Source organism: Mauremys reevesii, linkage group 1 (assembly GCF_016161935.1).
Source record: "Mauremys reevesii isolate NIE-2019 linkage group 1, ASM1616193v1, whole genome shotgun sequence".
Lineage (NCBI taxonomy): Eukaryota > Metazoa > Chordata > Testudines > Geoemydidae > Mauremys > Mauremys reevesii.
The window spans coordinates 199886106-199911828 of NC_052623.1; the positions used below are offsets into that span (position 1 = coordinate 199886106).

General features: G+C 41.9%; 2 long non-coding RNA genes across 3 annotated transcripts in view; one reads left to right on the forward strand and one right to left on the reverse strand.

Annotated features, from left to right (window-relative positions):
• The window catches only part of LOC120395486, a 104623-nt gene that overhangs the window by 34324 nt on the left and 44576 nt on the right, over window positions 1-25723 (reverse strand). The gene's annotated exons all lie outside the window — the stretch shown is intronic.
• Window positions 4068-15360, forward strand: LOC120395502. The gene is made up of 3 exons (XR_005592666.1): window positions 4068-4152; window positions 9995-10085; window positions 15248-15360. It is a non-coding gene; the product is annotated as an uncharacterized LOC120395502 (long non-coding RNA).

Sequence of the window (25723 nt, forward strand, 5' to 3'; positions counted from 1 at the left end):
ATCAGTTTACCCAAATGCCTTTCAGCCTTCATAAGGCACCCGCTACCTTCCAGAAGCTGATGGATCGGGTCCTGCAGCCACACAAAGCCTGTGCAGTGGCATACCTTGATGATGTGGTGATCCACAGCCGCTGATGGGAGGACCACCTCAACCAGGTTGCTGCCGTCCTACGGGCCCTGTAGGATGCAGGGCTAACCGCCAACTCCAAGAAATGCAAAACTGGCTGGCAAGAGACCACCTACTTGGGATATACCCTCAGGCAAGGGCAAGAAATACTGTTTGTTTGCTGACTGCCTGAGCTCTGCCCAGGCCAAAGCCAGCCCTGAAAGACTGTTTGTTCGCTGGCACCCTGAGCCTACACAAGCCCAGGCCCAGCTCACCTGGAGACTGTTTTGTTCATTGGCTGCCTGCACTCCGCCCAGGCCCAAGCCAGCCCTGAAAGACTCTGTGTTTGCTGGTTGCCTGCGTTCTACCCAGGCCCAGACAGCCCTGATAGACTGTAGTTAAGGGCTGACTACCTGAGATACCCCAGTCCAGGCTAAAGCCTGGTATTGACTGGTTACCACAAAAGGCCTATTGGGGGATTTTGCCTGTCTTACAGACTCTGGTCCTGACCCCACAGGACTAGCCTGAGTGGCCTCCCTCCAATCGGGAGAGTGAGGGAGCATTACATGGCTGCTTGGGTACTTTGCTCTAGCGCCCCACCCCACCCTATTTTTACCTGTACTGCTTGGTTAGTATATTCCCCTGGGTTCATTTATTAGTAATCATTCTCCTCTCATTGAGATTTCAACCCTCACTTTTCTAATCTCTCCAAGGCTCGGTTCTGTCCACCTGTCTTTTTGCAGATCTTCCACCACCCTGGTGACATCTCCAAAATTAGATCAGAGTTAACAGTGTGCGCGCACACACACACACACACACACACACACACACACACAAAACAAATTTGAAGGAGCTATGCAGAGAGGAGAGTGCTGCCTGGTTCAGTTTTGTTCAGTTCAAAAAGCTTAAGAACCTAGGACTGATCTACATCTAGCAGGAAGCGTCACTACCTGAAGATTGCCATGTTTCACTATTGTGACAGAAACAACAGCACAGACCACCAGAAAGTGGTCTCTGGGCTCCTGCTGGTCGACTGAACCAATTAAAAAAAACCCTGACTGCAGAAGAAATGAGACCTACCCAGCCACTGAGGAAAAACAAAAAGGACACCACAGTTACATGATGTAAACTAAACAGCAACCCTACAGCTGAACAGTATCTTTGTTTGAGAATTTGTTTGATGACCACCCCAGGGATCTGTAGCAACAACAGTTGGATCTTCCTACATGTGGGAGGCACCTGTGATTCCATAATCATTGTTGAGTTGCAAATGCTGACGTTTTAATGACACCAGCTGTACAGAGCGATTTAAAAAAAAATAAAACCCAACCCAAACTTTTTTGGGGAGAAAAAGGGTAATTTCATTTAAGAAAAGCACCCCCTCCAGCCTCTCTCTCTACTTTCTTTGCTGAAATCCATATTTGGGCCCCACCTGGTTGACCAACATCTGTTGTGTGGAGTTGAGCTCTTCCGATCTTGTGAGCTTCTCTGTAACTGTGTCAGAGATATGGTGATGCATTATGAGAAAGTCAAGAGTGCATGAGATTTGTAAACAGCATGTGGCCAAAAACCCAGCAGTAAAAATGGCAGACTCAGACACATTCCTCCCCCCAAATAGGTTAGCATCAGATACAGGGTGCATTAAGCATTGAAAGTTGGGGTTCAGGGCACCGGGGACCTACTAAGGATAGGGTTGACAATTTTGGTTGGACGTATCCTGGAGGTTTCATCACATGACATATTGTTTAATTAAAGATTAATCTTTAATTCCTGGAGTCTCCGGGACAATCCTGGAGAGTTGGCAACCCTAGCTGAGGATGGAGCAGATTCTTTTGTGAGTCAGGAGAATGGAAAGACTGAGTCAGGTAGAAGAATATGACTGTGTTGTGGGAGGCATGGGAAAATGATGGGAAGTCCATATGCAGACAGGAAAAGAGATCTTTAAAAAGTTCTGATACTGAACTGCTGCAGCTATGGGTTTCACCCATCACTAGTTATTTCTATGCTGACGTGACTCACACAAACTTTTATTAACAGCATTCAGAACTTTCTATTTTTGCCCAATCCAGGCACTTCAGATTTTCCATAATTGTCATCTAAAGAAGTTTCAGTCCTGAAGCAGAATCGGAGAAAAACTGTGCACTGCCTATAAATATATAATGCATGATGTCTGAGCTCTGTTATGACATTTATCTTGGAATTCTGATGACATGAACAAACCATCTGAGCTCTACTCCTATGGGTTTTTAAAGGTCACTATATTGCACTTAGATAAAGATATAGGCTTCCTAAGGATAGATGAACCGGGTCTGAATTAACAGCCCAAGAAGACCTCCTCCTTTTGACCTTGAATGGGATATGGACTGCTGGCATATTGTGAAGGAATATACAGCATCCTAAATACATCACATAAAATGCTTGCTTTACAAAATAAAAATGGCTGTTTTGAAGATATAAATATGCTGCCATATTACCCAGAAATACAGCCATCACTCAGGTTTTTGGTACAATACCCAAAGCCCTTTAAGACAGAAATATTTATATATAGGCATAGAAGATGCAAATATCGAGTTAGCAATACATACTCTCCCCTGTGCAAGTCTACAACATTTCACTAAGGATCTTTTTTATTAGTTATAAGGGAGTAATTTCTGAATATCACATACTGGAATATTGAAATGCTAAAAACTTGTTTTATATATTCATTCACCAGGGCTTCTTAATCCTTTACAGTTTATTCAGACCACTGACAGAGTATGTGTTATGCCTCAAAGCCCATTTTGTCAAATGTTATAATGCAGGTTTCACAAAAGCTATAGTTAATGTATTTCTTTTGTTAAGTGACATTTCTTTGAAAGTACTTTCATCAGTCCCCCACTATAAGTTTTCGTATTATTGCACTCAGAAACCAAATATTGTTTTCAAGTATGCAGTTTTAAAAGATGTTGGGAGTTCTCATTGTTGAGATTTTTGAATTTGTAACCCTTTAGAACAGGATTTTCTAAAAAGTCACTGATATTTTTCCCCTTTATAATTCATGATTAAAATTTAACACTTAGCTGGGGGCAGGGGGGAGCAGACATGGAAGCTGAATTCTAACTCAGGTCTATCCAAAGTCAGAAATGAAAAAAATCTAATTTAAGCATTGTCATAGGAATTGAATTGGGGAAATGATTAGAAATAGTCACCTTACAATCAAACTCCAGAACCAAGGTACAGCAGCTGAGAATAATCTTCATTGGTTATATTTAGTTCAGGCTCAGAAAGTAGAAATGGACAAATAATTCATAAATAGTTTATTAATGGAATATCACTTCTCTTCCCATTTGCTGATTATCCAGAGAAATGTATATTCTATTCACAGGAATTATTTGGTGAGTAATTCTGACCATCAGGTATACAGGAATTGCCATAATGAATTCCAGTAGTGGTCAGTGTTGTCTCAGATGGTGGCTAGCACCAGTGCTTCTGAGGTCAGTGCAGGAAACTCCAAAAAGGACATTTATGGAATAACCTGTCCATAGGGGCAGATTCCTAACCACCATTAAATACAGGTTGACTTGTGCCATGAAGTTTATATCCCTTATCAGTGGCAGGAAGATGGAGAAGGGGTTTCTTTCTACTCACTTGTCCTCTCACTGGGTCTAAGGAGCAGTTGTTGAGAGGCTCTCTGCTTCTAGCCCCATTCACTTCTCTTGCTGAGGCTGGAGGTGATGAAGAGCAGCCATCCTCCTCCCCCTACTGCTGGAGCCAGGGGAATTTCCTCAACAGTTCCGCAGCTCTCTGAGGCTCCCGCCCCAGCCTGTTCTTTGTGCTCTAATGACCTCTCTGTTAATAACACTATTTTTTTCCTGTTCCCTTGTGCATTGGAATGGAGACCTCAATGCAGAGAGGCCCACCAACTGGGTGAGCAGGCCCGGAATAAGCAACTATCCTTGGTGTCCCACCCATACTGAGGCATCTGTAGTTTCCTGCCAGCTGCCACAAGGAAACAGTGAAGGAGGGAGGAACTAAGAGGTAGAGGGCTGCAACCACTGAACATCACTGGTGAGAATGGGATTTGGGAGCACACTCTTCATACCAGCACATCCCAATAGAGTTCTGTCACACATGGGTCTCCGATTCACTCCCAGAACTGCTTTCTGCTAAATTCTACTACAATTCCAGCCACTCGTCATGTGATATCAGGCAGAGTAACTATAAACATAGAGCAACCTTGAATTACTCAGAATTATACATGGCTCTTTGTATACTTTGCCACATGATGCAGAGAATGTGTTACGAAGCTTTAACTTTTTCAAACTCAACATCAGTTTTCATTAAATAATTATTGTCTAACCTCTCCCAAGTCATTTCCCACAGCTGTGAAATTTTAAATTGATAAAATTCTAAAACAAAATGCTTAAAACCCATAATTTTGCACAATTCTGAAAATTTAAATTAAAAAATGCTTAAACATCTGTCAAAATTATAAAAAAAATTAAAATCTTCTTCTGACAAGCCTAGCTATATATTAGTAAAGATAATCATAGAATATTAGGGTTGGAAGAGACTTCAGGAGGTCATCTAGACCAACACCAACTAAACCATCCTAGTGAAATAGTGTTTACTAATATCCAACCTAGACCTCCTCCACTGCAACTTGAGACCACTGCTCTTTGCCCCCTCACTCTTCTTTTCTGCAGACTAAATAAGCCCAGTTCCCTTACCCTCTCCTCATAAGTCATGTGCCCCAGCCCCCTAATCATTTTCATTGCCCTCCGCTGGACTTTCTCCAATTTGTCCACATCCCCTCTGTAGTGGGGGGACCAAAACTGGACACAGTACTCCAGGTGTGGTCTCACCAGTGCTGAATAGAGGGGAATAATCACTTCCCTCTATCTGCTGGCAGTGGTCCTACAAATGGAGACCAATATGCCATTAGCAATGAGGGCACACTGCTGACTCATATCTAGCTTCTCATCCACTGTAGCCCCCAGGTCCTTTTCTGCAGAACTGCTGCTTAGCCAGTTGTCCCCAGTCTGTAGCAGTGCATGGGATTCTTCCTTCCTAAGTGCAGGACTCTGCACTTGTCCTTGTTGAACCTCATCAGATTTCTTTTGGCCCAATCATCCAATTTGTCTAGACCATTCTGGACCCTACTCCTACCCTCCAGCATATCTACCTCTCCCCCCCAGCTTAGTGTCATCTGCGAACTTGCTGAGGGTGCAATTAATCTCATTATACAGATCATTGATAAAGATGTTGAACAAAACCAGCCCCAGAACCGACCCCTGGGGCACGCCGCTTGATACCGGCAACCAACTAGACATCGGCTCAATGGGTAGTGATCAAACAATCTACCCAGCTTTTTATCCACCATTCATCCAATCTATACTTTTTTTTAAACTTGCTGGCAAGAATACTGTGAGAGACTGTATCAAAAGCTTTGCTAAAGTCAAAATATATCACGTTCACCATTTTCCCCATATCCACAGAGCCAGTTCTCATAACAGAAGGCAATCAGGTTGGTCAGGCATGACTTGCCCTAAGTGAATCCATGTTAACTGTTCCTGATCACCACCTTCTCCTCCAAGTGCTTCAAAACTGATTCCTTGAGGACCTGCTCCATGATTTTGCGGAGGACTGAAGTGAGGTTGACCCGTCTGTAGTTCCCCAGGTTTTCCTTCTTCCCTTTTTTAAACTATGGGCACTATATTTGCCTTTTTCCAATTGTCCAGGACCTTCGCTGGTCACCACAAATTTTTTAAAAAGATAATGGCCAATGGCTCTGCAATCACATCAGCCAACTCACTCAGCACCCTTCAATGCATTAGATCTGGACCCATGCACTTGTGCATGTCCAGCTTTTCTAAAATAGTCCTTAACCTGTTCTTTCACTACTGAGGGCTACTCACCTCCTCCCCATACTGTGTTACCCAGTGCAGCAGTCTGGGAGCTGACCTTGTCTGTGAAGACCGAGGCAAAAAAAGCAATGAATACTTCAGCTTTTTCCATATCATCTGTCACTATGTTGCCTCCCCCCATTTAATAAGGGTCCCACACTTTCCCTGACCTTCTTCTTGTTGCTAACTTACCTGTAGAAACCCTTCTAGCTACCCTCCACATCCCTTGCTAGCTGCAACTCTGATTGTGCCTTGGTCTTCCTGTTTACACCCCTGCATGTTCTAGGGAGGAGTATAAAAATATTGCTAGCCATCTGTCCAAATTTCCACTTCTTGTAACCTTCCTTTTTGAGTTTAAGCTCACCAAAGATTTCACAATTAAGCCAAACTGGTCGCCTGCCATATTTGCTATTCTTTCTGCACTTCGGGATAAGCCTGAACCAAAACCTGGGAACATTCTGCTCTGGATCCATCAGTCATAAAATGGGCCATATGGCAACAGCTGGATCTGAACATCCCTATGCTGCATAGATCTGGTCGGACAATGAAAAAAATATATTCACAAGTAATTTATTCAGCAACTGATGGGGGGGGACTACAAAGACTTTATATAATGAATATTATTAAGCCATATATAAAACTGATTAAATAATGAAAAAAACACCACAGATAATTTCATCATCAATTGGTTAAAACAGCTATGGCCAATTCTGTTCCTGAGCAGACTGTTCATTGTTTTCCCATTCTTTTAAATTTTCTGGGTCATGTATTGGTTTGTTTTAACAGAGAAATAGGTGAAATAAGGCAACACATTTTCAGACTGTTCAAACTAAACCAATAGAAAAAGTTTGCAAATATTTGGTAAATCTTTGCTTAAACTGACTGATGCTAAATCCCAATAAAACTCAAAGCTGCACAGTTTGAACACAGTTCCTGTGCATCTGGCAGCAAATATTTTGCTTTTAGATGTAACTTCTGTGGAGTAAGTCTGGCTTTGAAAAAATGCCTCTGAATTCACATTGTTCACAGTCTTGCCACAAAGAATCTTACCAATGCAAGGAAACTTAAGGACGCCTAATGCAGAGGCTTTTAAACTCATGAAACAAGGGGCTGTGTAGTTTCTGCCAGCAGACGATATAAAAGCCATTCATGTTTTACCATTACACCCCATGAAAAAAGTACAAAGCAGCACAAATTTCAAACAGCTAAATGTAACAGAGACCAAACATTCAAATACTTTTGCCAGGTACGTTAACAGAGAAGAGCAACATGACACAGTGAAAATACGGTTAGCCCCTGACCTTGTGCTAGGCTCCATTGGGACAGATTCTGGCATTATACAGGTTTCCACTGACTTCAGTAGGAATCTGCATAGACGCAAGGAGTCCACACTAGCAGATACCAATGCAGGAACTGCTTATTTCTTTCGTATTTTACATATTTGTTTCCTTTTAGCAAATTCAACAACTGCAGATTCATAAAGAAAAGCTTCCCTCTTTGAAAGAGGCAAAAGCAAAATGTAATTTTAACAAATAGGACCAAGGAAAGGACTTACTTAGGGCTAGCTTCTGTGGATGTATTTCTTGAGCTAGTAGGAATTCTTCTCCCCCTGAGAAAAAAAATTAATTTTTGGGCCAAAAGTTGGATTTTGGAGGGGGGGGGGGAAGTGTTGGAAACTGAAATGTTCAGTTGAGCCTAAAATTTTTTCAAATGGTGGGGCGGGGGGTTGGTTTCCTAACAGAAAAAAAATGTTTAAAAAAAACCCAGACATTTTCTGTTAAAATGTGTGCGCTTTTTTTTGTTGTGTTTTTTTTGTTTGTTTGTTTTGGGACAAAATTCCAGGGAAAAAAATTTCAACAGCAAATTTTCAACCAAGAATGCTTAGGCTGGGTCTATACTAGAAACATTTGCGGTGTAGCAATGTCGCTTGCATGTAATTTTTGTGTGCAGCTACAAAAGCGTCTACTAGTTTGTTTGTTTTTTTAAACCAAATGAATCTGATATGAATTCATTAAGAGGGAATGTGTGTGTACACATATATATAAAAAATCCCACCACCACTTCTCTTGCATGCGGTTTCAAATGTAAAGGAAATAAAAAGTTAATTCGAAATAAAATGAAGGGAATTTCCTGCTTGCCAAAGGATGCAGATTGATAGCTCTGGCTATCAAAGGAGTATGTTTATCCCCTTGAACAGATATAGCGTAGGGAACAGCAGTTCAAGCTTCCTAGCACTGACTCACCACTCTTAAACTAGCTCTGCAGAGGCTGCTTGTAGCAATGAGACCACCTCGTTGTCTGTGCCAGAAATTTGTACCACTTTAACTATCTCAGCATTGATAAAGCAGTACAACCCTGTACTACAGACACAGCTATATCAAGAGAGTTTATTCCTTTATGGGAAAGGGAACAAGAAATACAAGTACATCATCAGCAAATTGTTTCCTTGCAATGTGTTTGTCACCCCCTGCCTGCAACCCTTTCCAGACAGGTCTGGCTCACAACCCCCACCCCTTTAATTGTTACTGCTTGGACCTCCCTTCCCAAGCAACCTTCCTCTCTCAACCAAAGTGCCTGCAGAACAACTCCTCCTATACAACCCTCCTCCTTTTAACCAACACTCCCCATCCACCCCAGGCAGGACTGGTATCACCTAACTACCTGCTGGTATCTCACCAGGCTCAATTAACCCCTTGACATGACCAGGCTGCTGGTTACAGGGGACTAAGCTCTGCTCTCTCTAGAATGGACTAAGCCCCCCTTTGACAAGATAGACGAGGCCTTTCCACCCATACAACTCTGTGCACATTAGGGGAGTTCCAGTGTCACTATATTTTATATATATCAGTAAAACAATCACACCCCTAACCAAAATATTTACACTGTGTGTAAATAAAAAAGTGTATTCTTAATTGAGTTTAGCTAACCAAGTTTAGCTAACCCACATTAGTTATCTTGAGTTGAAACAGCAGTGAAAACACAGCAAGTTTGCTTTTAAGTTGGGTTAGCAGTTCAAGTTCAACTCCAGTCTCTCCTATAGAGCCAATAGTTCAAGTAGAGTTGCTGTGTCTTCACTGCTTTTTTAATCCAGGTTAACCAATCCAATTCAAGAACACTTTTTCTTCTCTCCAGTGAAGACACACACTTAATGATGGTAGCATACCTGTCACCTCTGGCTTTTAGCCTATGGACTCAGGCTTTGTGAGCAGAAGAGGTAGAAATTCTCAGGCCCACAGCTCAGCTTCCATAACTTTAAGACTTTTATTAGTGGCAAAGACTGATTTCTATAGCATTCTGAACTTTGAGCCACTATTTAGGGTGGCCACTAGTCACAGGGCCTCTAAGCTCAACAAGTCCCAAGATGTTATAGAAAGTTGAGCCCTGTCCCAAAAGGCTGTTCAGAAGGTAACTCTAGCATCAGGGACCCACCATTGTCTGAATTCATTGCAGGATAAGATTAAAGTATCCAGCACTTCTATTTCCTATTGTAGGCAGGTATAGCAAGGTGGTGGTGCATGTGGTTTGAATATCATGTGCATTAGTAACTGAACTGAGACCAAAACTTCTTTCACAAAGGCCAGACAGCCAATGTGATTCAATTTTCAGTATAACCCATAAGCCATCAGCTCCAACTCTATGTGCATAGTAGATGCTCTCCAGTTCACTACTGACAAGGGATAGCTTTGGTGAATATGTACAATAATCAAGACCTATGATATGAAACCTGTTGCTTTCCCCTCCTCTTCCCCTCCCCCTACAGGAATGGTCCAGTGTACTTATTGCTCTTAAAGAAAAATGGCATCCCCTAAACATTGCAGATACATCTTCAGGATCTCTTTTCATCTATTTTTCCCTCTACAATGGATGGGTGAAAGCTAAAAGAAAGCATTGAACCATGTATACCAATGCATTATTGGCACCTCCTCTTCAGAGCTCTTTTTAAAAAGTACATCAATTCAGCTTTAACAATGCAACAAAGACTTGCAAAATATCCTTTTCTGCAGGTTTCTACCAAAGGATCTGAGAAGCAATCAAGCCAGACATCTGCTAGAAGGGCAGTAAAGAGAGCCTAGCCAGAGATATTAAAAGATATAGGTAAGCTAGTCCCTTCTCTCAAGTGAAGCCTGAAATGCTTTTATCATGTAGTGAATCCTGTAAGGCAGAGAACAAATACCCTGCTAAAAATCAATTCTATAGTCAACAGGTGTTTTTAATCACAGCTTCAGTGATTATACACTTTTTTCTTTTAGAAAAGGGAAAGGATTGCCCCTCTTCCCCCCCGTTTTCCTTTTATCAAGTAGATGCCGTCAGCTTTGCCTCATCCGCTGTTCAGTGTGACAATGAAATGTTATTGTACCTGCTGAGCAGCTGCAAATATCTACCAAAAAGTTAAGGGGCAAGGGAGACACACACTAAACACACCACCATATTGAAATTCAATCTTTGTTTGTGCTTTTCAGATTGCTTTGGCACTACTGCCTCAGCACTGAGAGGTTTTTCCAGTGGGAACATGCCCACCATTTGCACAAAAGCACTTAAAAGCTTTTTAAATGTTATATCATCAGCTTTGTGAAGCTGAGGATATTTACAGAAGCCACAGTAGTCACAATTTTTTAAAAAACTATTTCATCTTTCTCTCTCGCTCCCCATGTAATGCCAGTGTTTGTATGGCTGTAGTTTCCCGAAGCTCTGATGACTGTTTGCTTGATGTGCAAATGAATTTTGTTTTGCTGATATGAGATGGTCATCCAGGGTACCTTTCCATTTACAACCCAATGCCCCATTGCACCTGCTGGGGGGGGAGGGGAAACGACACCACTATTAATGGGGGATCTGCTTCTTACCATGGCTTTCAGCCATAACTTTCCAACATGCTATAATGAGCTAATAAAACACTATACAGGAGTAAGAGAAAATGCATTTTAAATTGAGAGATAATTATCCTGTAATATCTTTGGCTTTTTTCAAATCATTGTTTCTTTCCAGCCTGCCACTGTTGTAAGAGTTTATCTATTAAAATTCAAATTAAGTAATGAATGGCCATATAAGTGTACTTTTTGTACATATGTGGTTTTACTGCATTGCCATGCTTTACAGGATGTTGAATCTACATGCTGCATCCCTTGTAAATGTACTGCTGGTGTCCCTCTTCATTAATGGGATTGGTGCACAGAGTTCTTTGTAATGAGTCCCCCAGTATGTCTCTTCATCAAAACATTGAACAGAGCAGGGGATGGAGGGTGTTTAAATTATGAGGCTCAACTTCTTGAAAGCAGCTTTGAGCAGTTTTGAAAGTTTCAGAAGCACAGAAAGGAGGATACAGTACAACAGAGCTGTCATAATCCCCACACTTGGGCTTGTCATCATAGCTTCACTAAATTGCATAGGAAAATGTGATTTCTCAGGGCTTTGGGCCATGGTGCTTTGAGAGTTCCAGCTGAGCACAGCTCTGCTAGGCACTGAACTGACAGTGAGTTTATGGGGGTGGCCATACTGCTTCCTCTGTGGCCCCTTTGCCACCTCATCTACAGATAATTCGGTATGGATTATTCACAGATCCATCTACTGGCTGGAGGCAAGAAAACATCCAGGCTGATACCGGATGAAGAGACGATGCTGAGGAAAAAAAATAAATGAATAAAACAAAGTAGGAGGATAAAGAAAAAGAAGAAGAAGAAGAAAAAAAAAAAAAAGACTTTGGGCAGCAGCCAACTCCCCCCCCCACCCCGAAGCCTAGTTACTAATGGCATTCTTTATGCTTCCTAAATAAGCATTTCTATTTTTAATGGATCACGTAGTTAAACTTACAAAATAGCAAAGGCTTGGCTCATATTCTACTCCTTTTGGGCAGACTATCATGAAAGATAAAGGCCCTAGGTAAAGTGGCAGGAGAGACACTGTTTGTAGCCTCAGTCTCCAATATATGTATCTGACAATGGGAAAGAGTGTGCAGGAATATAGGAAAGAAACTCTTTTTTGCACACTTTCCCATTGTCAGATACGTAACCTATATCCCACAAGTCTCTCCTGTTCCCCAGTTATGTTAATTGCATTGTATTTGCCTGTAGTAATCATATTTTTAAACTGTTACTAGAACAGTCAGATAAAGTGCTAATTACACTGCTGTAAAGATTTTGGGCTCAATTCTGTTATGAGCCTGGTTTCATATTCTTAATTCCACTACATTCTAGTTTAAATCAGAAGTAATTCCATTGAATAAGTGAGAACAGAATCAGGGGAGATTATTCAGATCAAAGATTTTGGTGTGCGTCCATCCCTAAACATCTGGTCTGACTAGAACTAGGAAGTACTGAAAATCCTGGGAAAGCCTGTTTGGGTGATATTTTCAAGTTAGTCTTTTTAGACCCAAAAGATCTAGATAGTTCAGCTAATTTTCAAAACATTTGGTGTAATCACACCAGTATCTTTGAACCTTATAAAAATATAAACGTATTGGCACCAATCTTGTACTTTGTGCTACTTAGCCAGCAGCTAGACAGGTTTTGTTTTAATATTGATCAAACTTAGATCCAATTTTTTTCCCATTCTTATATTAAAAAGGGAATGTGTTTCCAGAGAGGTAACAGGCATCAATAAGTCAGACCAGGACAGGCTAGGCAGTCCCTGTTAGATGCAAATTCTTGATCTAGAAGCACTCAAAAATACCCATTCCTGGTACTCTATCATGGTTGGCTTTTGGTGACAGGATTTGAAAACACTAAGCAGTAATACTGTAGCCATTGGGCTCTATCCTGAGGTGTACTGAGTTTACACTTGGTGCAGATGAAGAAAAAAGGGAGAAGGTGGACCAAAATCATCTTTCCACTCCCCCAATTTTAGGTCAACGAGAGGTTGAAACTGCCACAGGCAGTAGCCTCAGGTCTGTGCTAAGTGAAACTGGCTGCAGCCAGCTGCTGCGCCATCTGACGATCTGGTGAAGAGACAGGTGCTCTGCCCCACCCCAGGCATGCCCTATTCCTAGCTCTCTCGGGCCTCAACATGCCCTAGGCAGAGGTGAAGGACAGGTAGCACAGAGCTAGTTAACCTGTCTTTGCAATGCTCCTGTGTCAGAAGGAATCCTTGACTGCTCCATGAGGACAGCTTTTGGGCTGCTTTGCATGGCAGCACAAAGCAGCTAGAAAAGGTGCTGAGAAATGTGTCCCTCGTTCCATCGAGGCAGGAAACCCCTCACTTAAAGTAGTACAGACATTATAGAGAAATATCAACATCAGGTCATCTAAGTCCATTCCTCTGCCAAGTGCAAGATTTTTCCATCTGCTGTATTCTTGGATGCTTTATTTATACTAATTCAGGGGTTCTCAAACTTCATTGCACTACGACCCCCTTCTGACAACAACAACACTACACGATCCCAGGAGGGGAGACCGATGCCTGAGCTCTGCCACCCTGGCTGGGAAGGGCCAAAGCTCGAACCCCACTGCCCCCGGGTGGGAGGACCAAAGCCAAAGGGCTTCAGCCCCAGGCAGGGGACCTGTAACCTGAGCACCGCTACCCAGGGCTGAAGTCCTCAGGCATCAGCTTCAGCCCTAGGAGGTGGGGCTCAGGCTTCTGGCTTGGGCCTCAGCAAATCTAAGCCAGCCCTGGCAGACCCACAGTTTGAAAACCGCTGCACTAATTTTTAAATGTGCAAAAAAATGGAGCTTTTCCCCTACTTTGGAAGACTAGTCCAGCATCTGCGAGAGTGCTAGACTCCCAGATATCGGCATGTTTTACTTCAAGACTGGACGGCCCTACTTCTTAGATATACAGTCCTGCAGCCTAGCAGAAGATAAGCAAAAACAACATTATGCAGTACTATAATTGGAACACTTTGCCCTCGAGTCCAGCAGACAAGTTCTGCAATGAAGTAAGAGGGATGAACTATGAGAAGCCCTGTCTCTCCACCAGCCAGGAATAAATGTTCAGTACACTGTGCCACCAAAAAAAGAAATTTTAAATTGCACAATGCATCTATCTTTAGATTCATCAGCAAGCAGGCTTTGAGCTTGGCCATCTTATTTCAAAACCTGAAAGTTTACACTTCCCCCCCCCCCATTGTTTAGGGAGAAAGAAAAATACTGTTATGAGAGAGGTAATAGCTGATAGAGAGAGACTAGTCGGGGGAGGATATTCCTTTTAACTACCCCCACAACCCCTAGGAAGAAATGTGAAAGCTGTTTCCATCTGGCAGGGTCCTCATCAATCTGCTTTTAACTTGGTTTATAATTAGCCCTAAACAGATTTCTCAAATTAGGCATAATTTTAACTCCTACTATCCTTGAGAACTGAAGTAAGATGTGAGGGCCATGGGCACCACCTACTGTACAGCTATTTGAACCAGTAAAACCAGAGCTCAATTAAAGCTGAACTGCAAATCGCAAAAGCTCTCTCAATGTGTGTTCAAATGATTGTATCAGCCTGCAAACTAACGATTGATCTGAGAGAGCAATTGGAGTGATTGGGCAGAGACGTGCATTCTGGCTGCATGATGCTCAGTGGCGCACAACAGAAAAGATGCCTGCAGAGAGAGGAAGACGGGACAGACATTTTACACCCTGACTTTGGCTCCCACAGAGATTCCATTTAGGGCCTGATTTAGAACAGTATTTAGGCACCTAACTGCAGACAGGCATCTAGTGGGATTTTTAAAAGTGCCCAAGCAGGTAGGTGCCTAACTCCCATTGAAAGCCTTAGGCCCTCCACTAGAGCAGCAGAGAAGAAATCAGAGGCTAGACCTAGCGGCATGGTGTCCACATTTGCTTCAAAGGAAGGTACAACTCTAAAGGTGGGCAATTGTGGAATAACTAGGAAGAAATGAAAAAACACTGCCTACTCACACCTCGAAGTAAGGAGGAAGAGGAGGAATGGGACAAAGATGGAGAGAATAAGATTTCTGAGGTGAGGAGAGAGGAAAAACTATTTACTCTCCCCAACTCAGATTTCACTGTGGTTGTATTTAAATACTTTCCCTTGCTTGGACAGTTATGCCCTGGTGGGTTTTAAATTTGTTACGAAAAATATTACCTAACTTGTAAGCACAGAAAAGTGGCAAAAGTGCATTGTCTGTCCGGACTCTGGATTTCTATTGCATGCAAGAGGGGAAACGTTTGAAAAATTAAGTAAAGGAAAATTCCAAGGAAATAACTTATTTTGTATTATTGGTAATATCGCTATTCCCCATAAAGCACCTAGAGATGATCATCCAAGAAAGTTGTTTAATGAGGCAAACATCGCAATACTTTTGTTTTTAAACACAGAGGCAATCTCTGAGCCACAAGGAAAGGTCATGGAACGTCCCATGTTCCTGTAGAATGAGATTGGGGTAGACGGCGAATTCTCAGTTCTGTCAAGACAAAAAAACCATTCATCCTCTCCTCACGCTCTTGGCAGCACAAACTTACGTGATCTCATTTCAGTAAGAAAGAGAGACATCCCAAGAGAGTTGCTGCAAAGTATGGAATGTAAAGTGATTTCTTCTGTAGGTTTGTGGAAACTTTATTTACAAACACTTCTTTAGCGGATAGGCCTACACACTACCTTTTATGCATTTGTGTTTTCGTTTATTTACTGATGTCTAGTTTGTAAAATTTCAAAATAGTTTTAACCAGGAAAGAGGTGTCATAAGAATCACTTACTACTGTGCAATTTGCTTAGAACTGCAACTGTTTTATTTTCATTTCTCTCCGGCCCATCAAGACTAAAGGCGGCCGTGCCTAGACCACTTTTCCAATTCCTTCCCTTGATCCTCCCCCCAGAATTACTATATACTGGTCTTAATCCATGCTTGCAACTCCCACTGACATCCATGGATTTGAATATAGATAAAAGGCAACACAGAATAAGGACTTAAGGGCCAAATCATCCCATAAAACTCTGGAAGTAGAAGGAATGAAAAGCTTGCTGAGTTCTGACATGAGAAGCACAGCCTCCATTGCAGCATCTCTGCTAGCCCCAGAAAAGCCCCTAAACAGGAGCTGCTTGAGGATCATGATCTACAGTAGGGTGGGTGGGCAGGCTGGATGGCCATTCTCTTGCAGCATGGTGTCCCCTTTCCTCACTGCTCTTGTTGAGGTAATTAGCATATGTTAATCCTTTCTGAGGAAGCAAAACAAACAAAGCATGCTATGGAACCCCTTTACATAGGCAATAGAAGTTCTGGGACCCATGGGAGGGGATGCAGGAGATGACAAGTGCAAAACTGAGCCAGTGCAAAGATGGGCCTGTGCCTCTTTAGATCCCCACCTGGGGCAATCTGGGAGGTGAGCCCACAGATTCCAATACTCTGATGCAGGTCATCCATGGGCCAAGTGCTTCAATGAATTGGGACCATAATACATACCCTGCCCCCCCACAATTTTGAGTTACCACTGGCTAAGCAATTCCTGATCCCCTATTCAGTTAATACTTTGCATTAATAAAATAAGTTAACTTAGTTTTATTTGACCAAATCAACCTGAGCAGATATTTTGTAATATTTTCATTGTAGACTTTTTTTAAAAAACACAAAGAAAAGGATGATAGAACTAGAATGACAGATGCAACGGTGACTGCCAAAGGCATTTCCCCTCTCCCCTCTGACAACAAAAGTGAGTTTCTCTCAAACTTCTGAAATGACTGGATTTTGAAGCTAGGCTCAGCTCATGCTAAAAGGAAGCAGTTATTACTTCTTCATTCATATAAATTTATTTTATGGTGAAAGTTGGGTACAACATTCACTGTAACAAAATATTAAAAATCCAAATACACTCAAACCTCAGCTATAGATACTGTACTTTAAAATTCCATGTTTTATTCAATTATATATAATTATGTATAGAAAGACTGGACAAATATATGTAAATAAATGGATATATATATTAATATATATACACAAATAAATAGAAAACATTACACTGGCCAAGGATTCAGTCTTACACACCCTAGACCCCAAGGTCATTTGAAGAAGGTAAATTCTACATTGGTCCATTTGTCAAGAGAAGGAAGAAAGTTATTTTTTTTTAAACGAACAAAGTGATAACTATGTCAAGCTTCTTGAGGCTGGGCCCCTTGTAAGTAATGGGACCATCAAATCCCATGTAAGGGAAATACCCCATGCCGCACCATCTTATATTCCACATAGAATTTTGGAATAACATTATTGGAGGAAGAATGGTGGAGTGGTTAGGGTGCTGGTCTTGAACCCCAGAGACTTGCATTCAATTCCCAACTCATCAACAAACTTCTCATGTGACCTTGGGCAAGTCACTTAAGCTAACCTTTAAAATGGGAATAATACATCATTAATTCACAAGGGTGTTGAGAGGATAAAATCCTTCAATGACTGTGACAGGCTCAGATGCTACAGTATCTGAGTATCTAGATAGATATCTAAATTATTGTGTCAAAATAATATTTTTTACTATTTATATAATGAAATAAAGAACCACTATCACACATTTACATCACCATACTGAGATAACAGCAATATATAGTAGGACAGAAATATGGTTTTGCAATTAAGGTATAATAAGGGGAGACAGGAGATATGGGATCCATTCCCATTTCTGCACTAAGCGATATGACATTGTACAAGCCACTTTATCTCTCGATGCCACAACTGCCCATCTCTGAAATGGGGATAACCACATACCCCCTACCACACCGGTAGCCCAAGGTCACACCCATAGTTGATACAAATATAATGATTGGTACGTCAATTCTGTCTTCTTGAACATAGGTTATTTTATCTGATACTACTTTGGACATTTTTGTGTACCCATATTTAATCACTGTCCAACATCTAGGGTAATGAGACACTCTGTACATAATCCTTTTGCCAGCTCTTTTCATTCATGATTTGAACCATCAAGCAATCCTCAGAAATCATGCAGAATGCCACGTGTGAGGGCCACATGCCATCCAGCCATCTAAATGGAGACACAATACATGCAAGTTGCTGCCAGAGCATATGGAGTTTTCTATAGGACCATATCTTGCCACAAAACCCATCACCACCCCACACTACCTCCACCTTGCCTGAAAGCTCAGGCAACAGGAGTGAGGCAGGATTCTCTGTAGCATGTTCACAGAGCTGTGGGGACTACCAGTAACTACATTAAGAGGTTCTTTGGAGCCAGGATGTGGATGGATCCTGGCTGTGGGCTAGATTTTCAAAAGGGTTTAGCTCCCACAATTAGGGCCACCTCTTTGTAAGTGCTCAGCTCCCATTTAGACACCAAAATAAGTGGGAAGATTTTGTAAAACGCCTCAGCATGTTGAGCAAAAATATGGCCTTGAGCTCTTAGTGTCAGATTTTCAAAGTATGTGTGTAGGGCTGGGAGGCGGGAACCAGGGTCACAAAAGCCACCCCAGCCTTAAGCTGGGGTAGAGGCTGTGGAGTAGTTCTTAGATCACCCACAACCAAGGGTGGGGCTTTCCTCTCTGAACATCAGAAAAAAAAACACACACACACACACACACCCAGCCTTACCAGTGAGGCCCCAAGGTCAGTATCTTACTCTTTCATCTCACAATTCTAAGGCAAATCAGTCCTCAATCCTGGGCAGGGATAAGAACGGCCATGATGGATCAGACCAATGGTCCATCTAGCCTAGTATCCTGTCCTCCAACAGTGGCTGGTGCCAGGTGCTTCAGAGGGAATGAACACAAGAGGGCAATTTATTGAGTGATCCATCCCCAGTTGTCCAGTCTCAGTTTTTGGCAGTCAGAGGTTTAGGGACACCCAGAGCATGGGGTTGCATCCCTGACTATGTTGGTAATAGCCATTGATCCTCCAGGAACTTCTCATTCTTTTTTTCACGCAAATCTATTTCTGGTCTTCACAACATCCCCTGGAAACGAGTTTCACAGGTGGACTGTGTTGTGTGAAGTACTTCCTTCTGTTTGTTTTAAACCTGCTACCTATTAATTTCATTGGGTGACCCCTGGTTCTTGATGAGGGTAAATAACACTTCCCTATTCACTTTCTCCACACCATTCATGATTTTATAGATGTCTATCAGATCAGTCCCAGTCTTTTTAATCTCTCCCCATATGGAAGCTATTCCATACTCATGTGTGTTGCCCTTCTCCATACTTTTTCCAATTCTAATGTATAATTTTTTTGAGATGGGGCAACCACAACTGCACTCAGTATTCAAGGTGTGGGCATACCATAGATTTATATAGTGGCATTATATTTCCTGCTTTATTATCGATCCCTCTCCTAATGGTTCCTATTACTGTTATTTTTTTACTGCTACTGCACTTTGAGCAGATCTTTTCAGAGTACTATCCACAGTGACACCAAGATCTTTCTTAAGTGATAAGCACTAATTTAGATCCCATTGTTTTGTATGGCTAGGCAGGATTATATTTTACAATGTGTACTACTTTGCACTTAACTTTGAATTTCATTTGCTTTTTTCTTGCCTAGTCACCTAATTTAGTGAGAACCCTTTGTAACTCTTCAGTCAGTTTTGGACTTTATGGATCTTTGATCAATAGAGTAATCTTACCATTCTCTCTATTGGATGGAATCCCACAAGTTGTCTCTTCAAAGTATTCAGCCCTTTCAAAATAAAATAAAAATATATATGTCCTGTCTCTGCAGATCAGTTAAAACTCTGATCCTGCTCCATTTTAAGTAAATAACACTGCGAATTGTCTTCAACAAAATCATGATCAACAAGAGGCTACAACAGCTATATCTTAGTGTTAAGCAAGGGAAGCAAAATTTTAAATGACTATAGGAGCGATATCCTAGATGCTCATTAGTTTTCTACCAAATCCAACCAATTGATGCTGCAAATACTGATAGAAAAAATGCTAAAGCTTGAGAGTTTTGATCCAAACTTTCTTATTTTAATTTGAACATGGGACTTTCAACAACAAAGCACAGACCCCCTAGGAGCAAAAAGATAAACTTCCTCAGTTGTCATTAGTTCTAGTTAGTAATAGGGTGTTACCCTATGTTGACTATCCAATAGAGCAGGCATGACATGCTTTGCAAACCTGCCAGAGAGAGATTTGGATAATTCAGATAAAGTTTTGATAATCATCTGGGGTCTAGATCCTGCAAGTTCCCATCAAGTTTAATGGAAGTTTTGGCAATGCAATGAATATTGAATCAGGCCTCTGAATCTTTGGATGCATACCCAAATTGATCTTGAAACCTGGGAAATTTGCCCACCACTAATAATATTCTGTGGATATTTTGAAATATGTTTCTTTCACCAGAATTACTGACACAGAATTTTTTGCTTTTGAATGCAGATAAGGTTTTCATTCACCTACATCCCAATGCACTTCCATTTTTTCCCCTCTTTGTGGCTGTCAGACTGTAGAGTAGGTCCTTCAGAGAAGGAAATCGAAACGGTGTCATTTTCATTTCAGTGCACACAAGCCTTTTATTTGTAAGAAAATGTATATTTTCCCATTAGACTCCTGCAAGAAAGTAGATCTAAAAAGTAGCAGTGCACTGACAATCCAGAAAGTTTTTGGAGAGTGTTGGGGACAACTTCCTGGTGCAAATTCTGGAGGAATCAACCAGGGGCCGTGCTCCTCTTGACCTGCTGCTCACAAACAGGGAAGAATTGATAGGGGAAGTAGAAGTAGGTGGCAACCTGGGCAGCAGTGTCCATGAGATGGCCGGGTTCAGGATCCTGGCAAAAGGAAGAAAGGAAAGCAGCAGAATACAGACCCTGGACTTCAGAAAAAACAGACTGACTCTCTCGGGGATGGACAGGATCCCCTGGAGGCTAATATGAGGGGGAAAGGAGTCCAGGAGAGCTGGCTATATTTTAAAGAAGCCTTATTGAGGGCACAGGAACAAACCATCCCAATCTGCAGAAAGAATAGCAAATATGGCAGGAGACCAGCTTGGCTTAACAGAGAAATCTTTGCTGAGCTTAAACACAAAAAAGGAAGTTTACAAGGAGTGGAAACTTGGACAGACGACTAGGGAGGAGTATAAAAATATTGCTTGAGCATGCAGGGGTGTAATTAGGAAGGCCAAAGCACAATTGGAGTTGCAGATAGCAAGGGATGGGAAGGGTTGCAAGACTGGTTTCTACAGATGTTAGCAACAAGAAGGTGGTCAGGGAAAAAAGTGTGGGACCCTTACTGAATGGGGGAGGCAAACTAGTGACAGACAATGAACTCAATGCTTTTTTTGCCTCAGGACATCACAGACAAGGTCAGCTCCCAAACTGCTGCACTGGGCAGCACAGTATGGGGAGGAGGTGAGCAGCCCTCAGTAGTGAAAGAACAGGTTAAGGACTATCTAGAAAAGCTGGACATGCACAAGTCCATGGGTCCGGATCTAGAGCATCCAAGGGTGCTGAGGGAGGTGGCTGATGTGATTGCAGAGCCATTGCCATTATCTTTGAAAACATGTGGTGATCGGGAGAGGTCCTGGAAGATTGGAAAAAGGCAAATATAGTGCCCATCTTTAAAAAAGGGGAAGAATGAGAATATGGGGAACTACAGACCAGTCAGCCTCACCTCAGTCCCTGGAAAAAATCATGGAGCAGGTCCTCAAGGAATCCATTCTGAAGCATTTGGAGAAGAGGAAGGTGATCAGGAACAGTAAAATTCACCAAGGGCAAGTCATGCCTGACCAACCTGATTACCTTCTATGATGAGGTAACTGGCTCTGTGGATATGGGAAAAAGCAGTGGATGTGATATATCTTGACTTTAGCAAAGCTTTTGCTACTGTCTCCCACAGTATTCTTGCCAGAAAATTAAAAAAGTATGGATTGGATGAATGGACTATGGTGGATAGAAAGCTGGGTAGATCGTCGGGCTCAATGGGTAGTGATCAACAGATCGATGTTTAGTTGGAAGCTGGTATCAAGCAGAGTGCCTCAGGGGTCTGTCTTTGGGCCAGTTCTTTTCAAGATCTTCATTAATGATCTGGATGATGGGATGGATTGCACCCTCAGCAATTTTGCAGATGACACTAAGATGTGGGGAGAGGTAGATACGCTGGAGGGTAGAGATAGGGTCCAGAGTGACCTAGACAAATTGGGTGATTAGGCCAAAATAAATCTGATGGAGGTTCAATAAGGACAAGTGCAGAGTCCTAAACTTAGGACAGAATAATCCCATGCACCGCTACAGACTGGGGACTGACTGGCTAAGCGGCAGTTCTGCAGAAGAGGACCTGGGGTTTACAGTGGATGCGAAGCTGGATACGAGTCAACAGTGTGCCCTTGTTGCCCAGAAGGCTAATGGCATATTGTGCTGCATTAATAGAAGCATTACCAGCAGATCAAGGGCAGTGATTATTCCCCTCTATTCAGCACTGGTGAGGTCACATCTGGAGTATTGTGTCCAGTTTTGGGGCCCCTATTACAGAAGGGATATGGACAAATTGGAGAGAGTCCAGCGGAGGGCAATGAAAATGATTAGGGGTTGGGACACATGACTTATGAGGAGAGGCTGAGAGAACTCTGCTTATTTAGTCTGCAGAAGAGTGGGGGGGAGGTTTCATAGCAGTCTTCAACTACCTGAAGGGGGGTTCCAAAGAGGATGGCACTAGGCTGTTCAAAGTAGTGGCAGATGACAGAACAAGGAGCAATGGTCTCAAATTGCAGTGAAGAAGATGTAGATTGGATATTAGAAAAAACTAGTTCAGTAGGAGGGTGGTGAAGCACTGGAATGGGTTACCTAGGGATATGGTGAAATCTTGATCCTTAGAGGTTTTTAAGGCCTGGCTTGACAAAAGCCCTGGCTGGGAGGATTTAGTTGGGGTTGGTCCTGCTTTGAGCAGTGGGTTGGACTAGATGACCTCCTGAGGTCTCTTCCAACCCTAATCTATGATTCTATTGTGTTCTCATATACAAAACAATGCATGTGAAGAACATCTGAAAAAAATCAAAGTCTCTGGACAGTCGTAAAAAGAGTTTTGCAGTAAAAGCTATCAACATTAAAAACCACTAGCTCTAATTTACTTGACATCATGTATTTAAATTTATTAACTTCAGGCCATATGGTTCTGTGGAGTTTGGCTCTACATTAATGAATCAGTTGACAATGAACAGTTAAGTTTGCATTAATTTGGAAAGATGAAGTTGGAGGAGCTTAGCTAATGAAAGAAAATGATGCACAATTCACCACAATAGAAGAAAAAATCCACCATATGTTTCAAACAATGGCAAAAACCTTACATAGAGTAATGATTGTGCCACTGTAATTAAGAATGATAAAACTTTATTTTCAAGGGTTAAATTCTTGATTTTTATGTCTCAGTCTAGAATTAAACTGATATAGCTCCTTTTTCTTTAATTCACAACAGCTGAAGATCTGGCTCACAAGATCCAAGACTTTAAGTTACAGAATATGCAAAAAAGTAGATTTTACTGATTTAATGTAACAACTGCATGGTAATGCTTTTAGGGCCAGATTCACCACTGCCTTCTGTCTTGTGTAGTCATTTTACATCAGTGCAAAGTAGGCATATCACCAGATACTAAATAATTGTATTTCTTTTTTCTGACATCGTGCCCACCACTTGAGATTCCCAAAGAAATGTACAATCATGACACTGCACCAGCATTCTAAGGAAGTATCATCCTTATAAAGGTGAGAAAACTGAGGCACACAAAGGTCAAGGTCAGTGTTTTCAAGTGTGTGGGAAGGATAGCTCAGTGGATTGAGTGTTGGCCTGCTAAACCCAGGGTTGTGAGTTCAATCCTTGAGAGGGCCATTTGGGGAAGTGAGGCAAAATAAAATTTGTCTGGGGATTGGTCCTGCTTTGAGCAGCAGCGGATTGGATTAGATGACCTCCTGAGGTCCCTTCCAACCCTAATATTCTATGATCGTCCAGCCTAAAGTTAGGCTCTTAATCCATTTTTAAGCACCTTAATTAAAGTGTCCTGATTTTTAAGAGCTGCTGAGTACAGAACTCCTACTGAAGTCAATGAGATTTGGAAGTGGTCAGTACTTCTGAAAGACAGATCACTTCTATTTTAGTGGCTAAATATGGATTTCACAGTCTAGTGTATGCATCCATGCTTGCAAACATTGGCCTTTGTGACATGCTCAAGGCCATAAAGTGAGTCTATGGCAGTCACAACTAGAACCCAGAAGTCTGTCACTCCTCTGCGCTTTGCACATGGGTCACATACTGTCTAATATCACTAGAACATGAGCATTGCTCACTTTTGTAGGAAACTTAAGCCCGGCTTGTAAAAAGGTAGTTAGGCATTGCTCTGCTCAACATTTCAAGGCCTAGCTGTCTTAGGAGTCAAGTCTCATTTTCAGAAGCGATTTAGAAGTAGAATTGGGTGAATAATTGATTTTTCAGTTCAGCCAGCAAACCAAAAAACCAGGGACACTATTTGGCTGGGTTCAGAATATTTTCAGAATTTGCTGACAAACTGAAGAAGTCCATTGCAGGCCAGCAAGTTCTGGGATGGGTTGCTCACAGTCTCTCACCTGTTGAAGCTGTTCCACCTTGTATACATATCCATTGTGTCAGAGTGAGAGAGAGAGAGAATGTGACTCTACAGCCTGGTGATTAAGGCCTTCACCTGCAAAGTCAGATGTGAATTCAAATCCCTACTTTGAATCACAGAGAGAAGATTTGAATTAAGATCTCCTACCTCCAAGCTTGAGTACCTGAATCACCAGGCTGTACTATCATTCTCTTTGGCACAATGAATATTTTAAGTATTTATACAGAATGTAACAGCATCAACAGGAGAGACTGAGGGTGACACACCCCAGAATAGACTAAATCGGCAGCAAACTAACCAGCAGGGGAGATCTGAGTTCAAGCCCCTGCACCAGAGTGAGGATTCAAACCTAGCCCCCACACCATCCCTTGCAAGTGCACTAACCATTATTATAAAGGAGGACACACCCACACACACACACACCCCTAAAAACTGTTGGGTCAAATTAGTGACTAGTTTCAGGGTGACTAAAACTTCAATGAAATCTTTCACCCAGCTCTATTTAAGAGCCTAAGTCTCACTGACTATCACTAAGTCTTAGGCTCCTAAGTCAGTTAGGCATTGCAAAGCTAAGCAGAGCAATGTCTCAATATCTTTAAAAATCTGGGACTTAGATTCTTCCTTCCCCCAAAACACTGGACTGCATGTGTTCTAACTATATAAATGATCTGACAGGTGGGAAATGCTCAGAATTAAAATAAAAAGTCTGTAAAGATCTGCCACTAATACTTGTTATATGAACACAAATGCAGTGTTAAGGTTGCAACGTTAAAATAAGAAAACAGAATAAAGCATTAAAGTCATGTTAACCAAGACATGCAGCACATATGTAGTATTTTCTATTTGTTTCATTTAGCATATTTCCGTTTATGCTATTAACTTTATACCATAGAAGATCCATGATGTGTAGAGTTATGTGGATTAAAGGCAAATAAATTTCACTGTAGGAGCTATATTATTTGTATTACAGTACCACCTAGAGCTCCCAAGTGAGATCAGAGACCTACCTGTAATGCTAGGCTTTATACATAGTAGGAAACAGCCCTTACCCTGAAAAGTTTAATGTCTAAGTACACATCATAGACCAACGGTTGGAAGGGAAAACAGGCACAGAGAAGTGAAGTGACTTGCCCAAAGTCCCACAGCATGTAAGCAGGGGTGGGGGGGGAGGAGAATAGATCTCCTGAATTTCACTCCAGGTACCCTATGCACTAAGCCAGTGGTGGTCAACCTTTTTCATTTGTGGACCCCTAAAAAGTGTTGGATGGTGGTGCAGATACCTTTGAAAGTC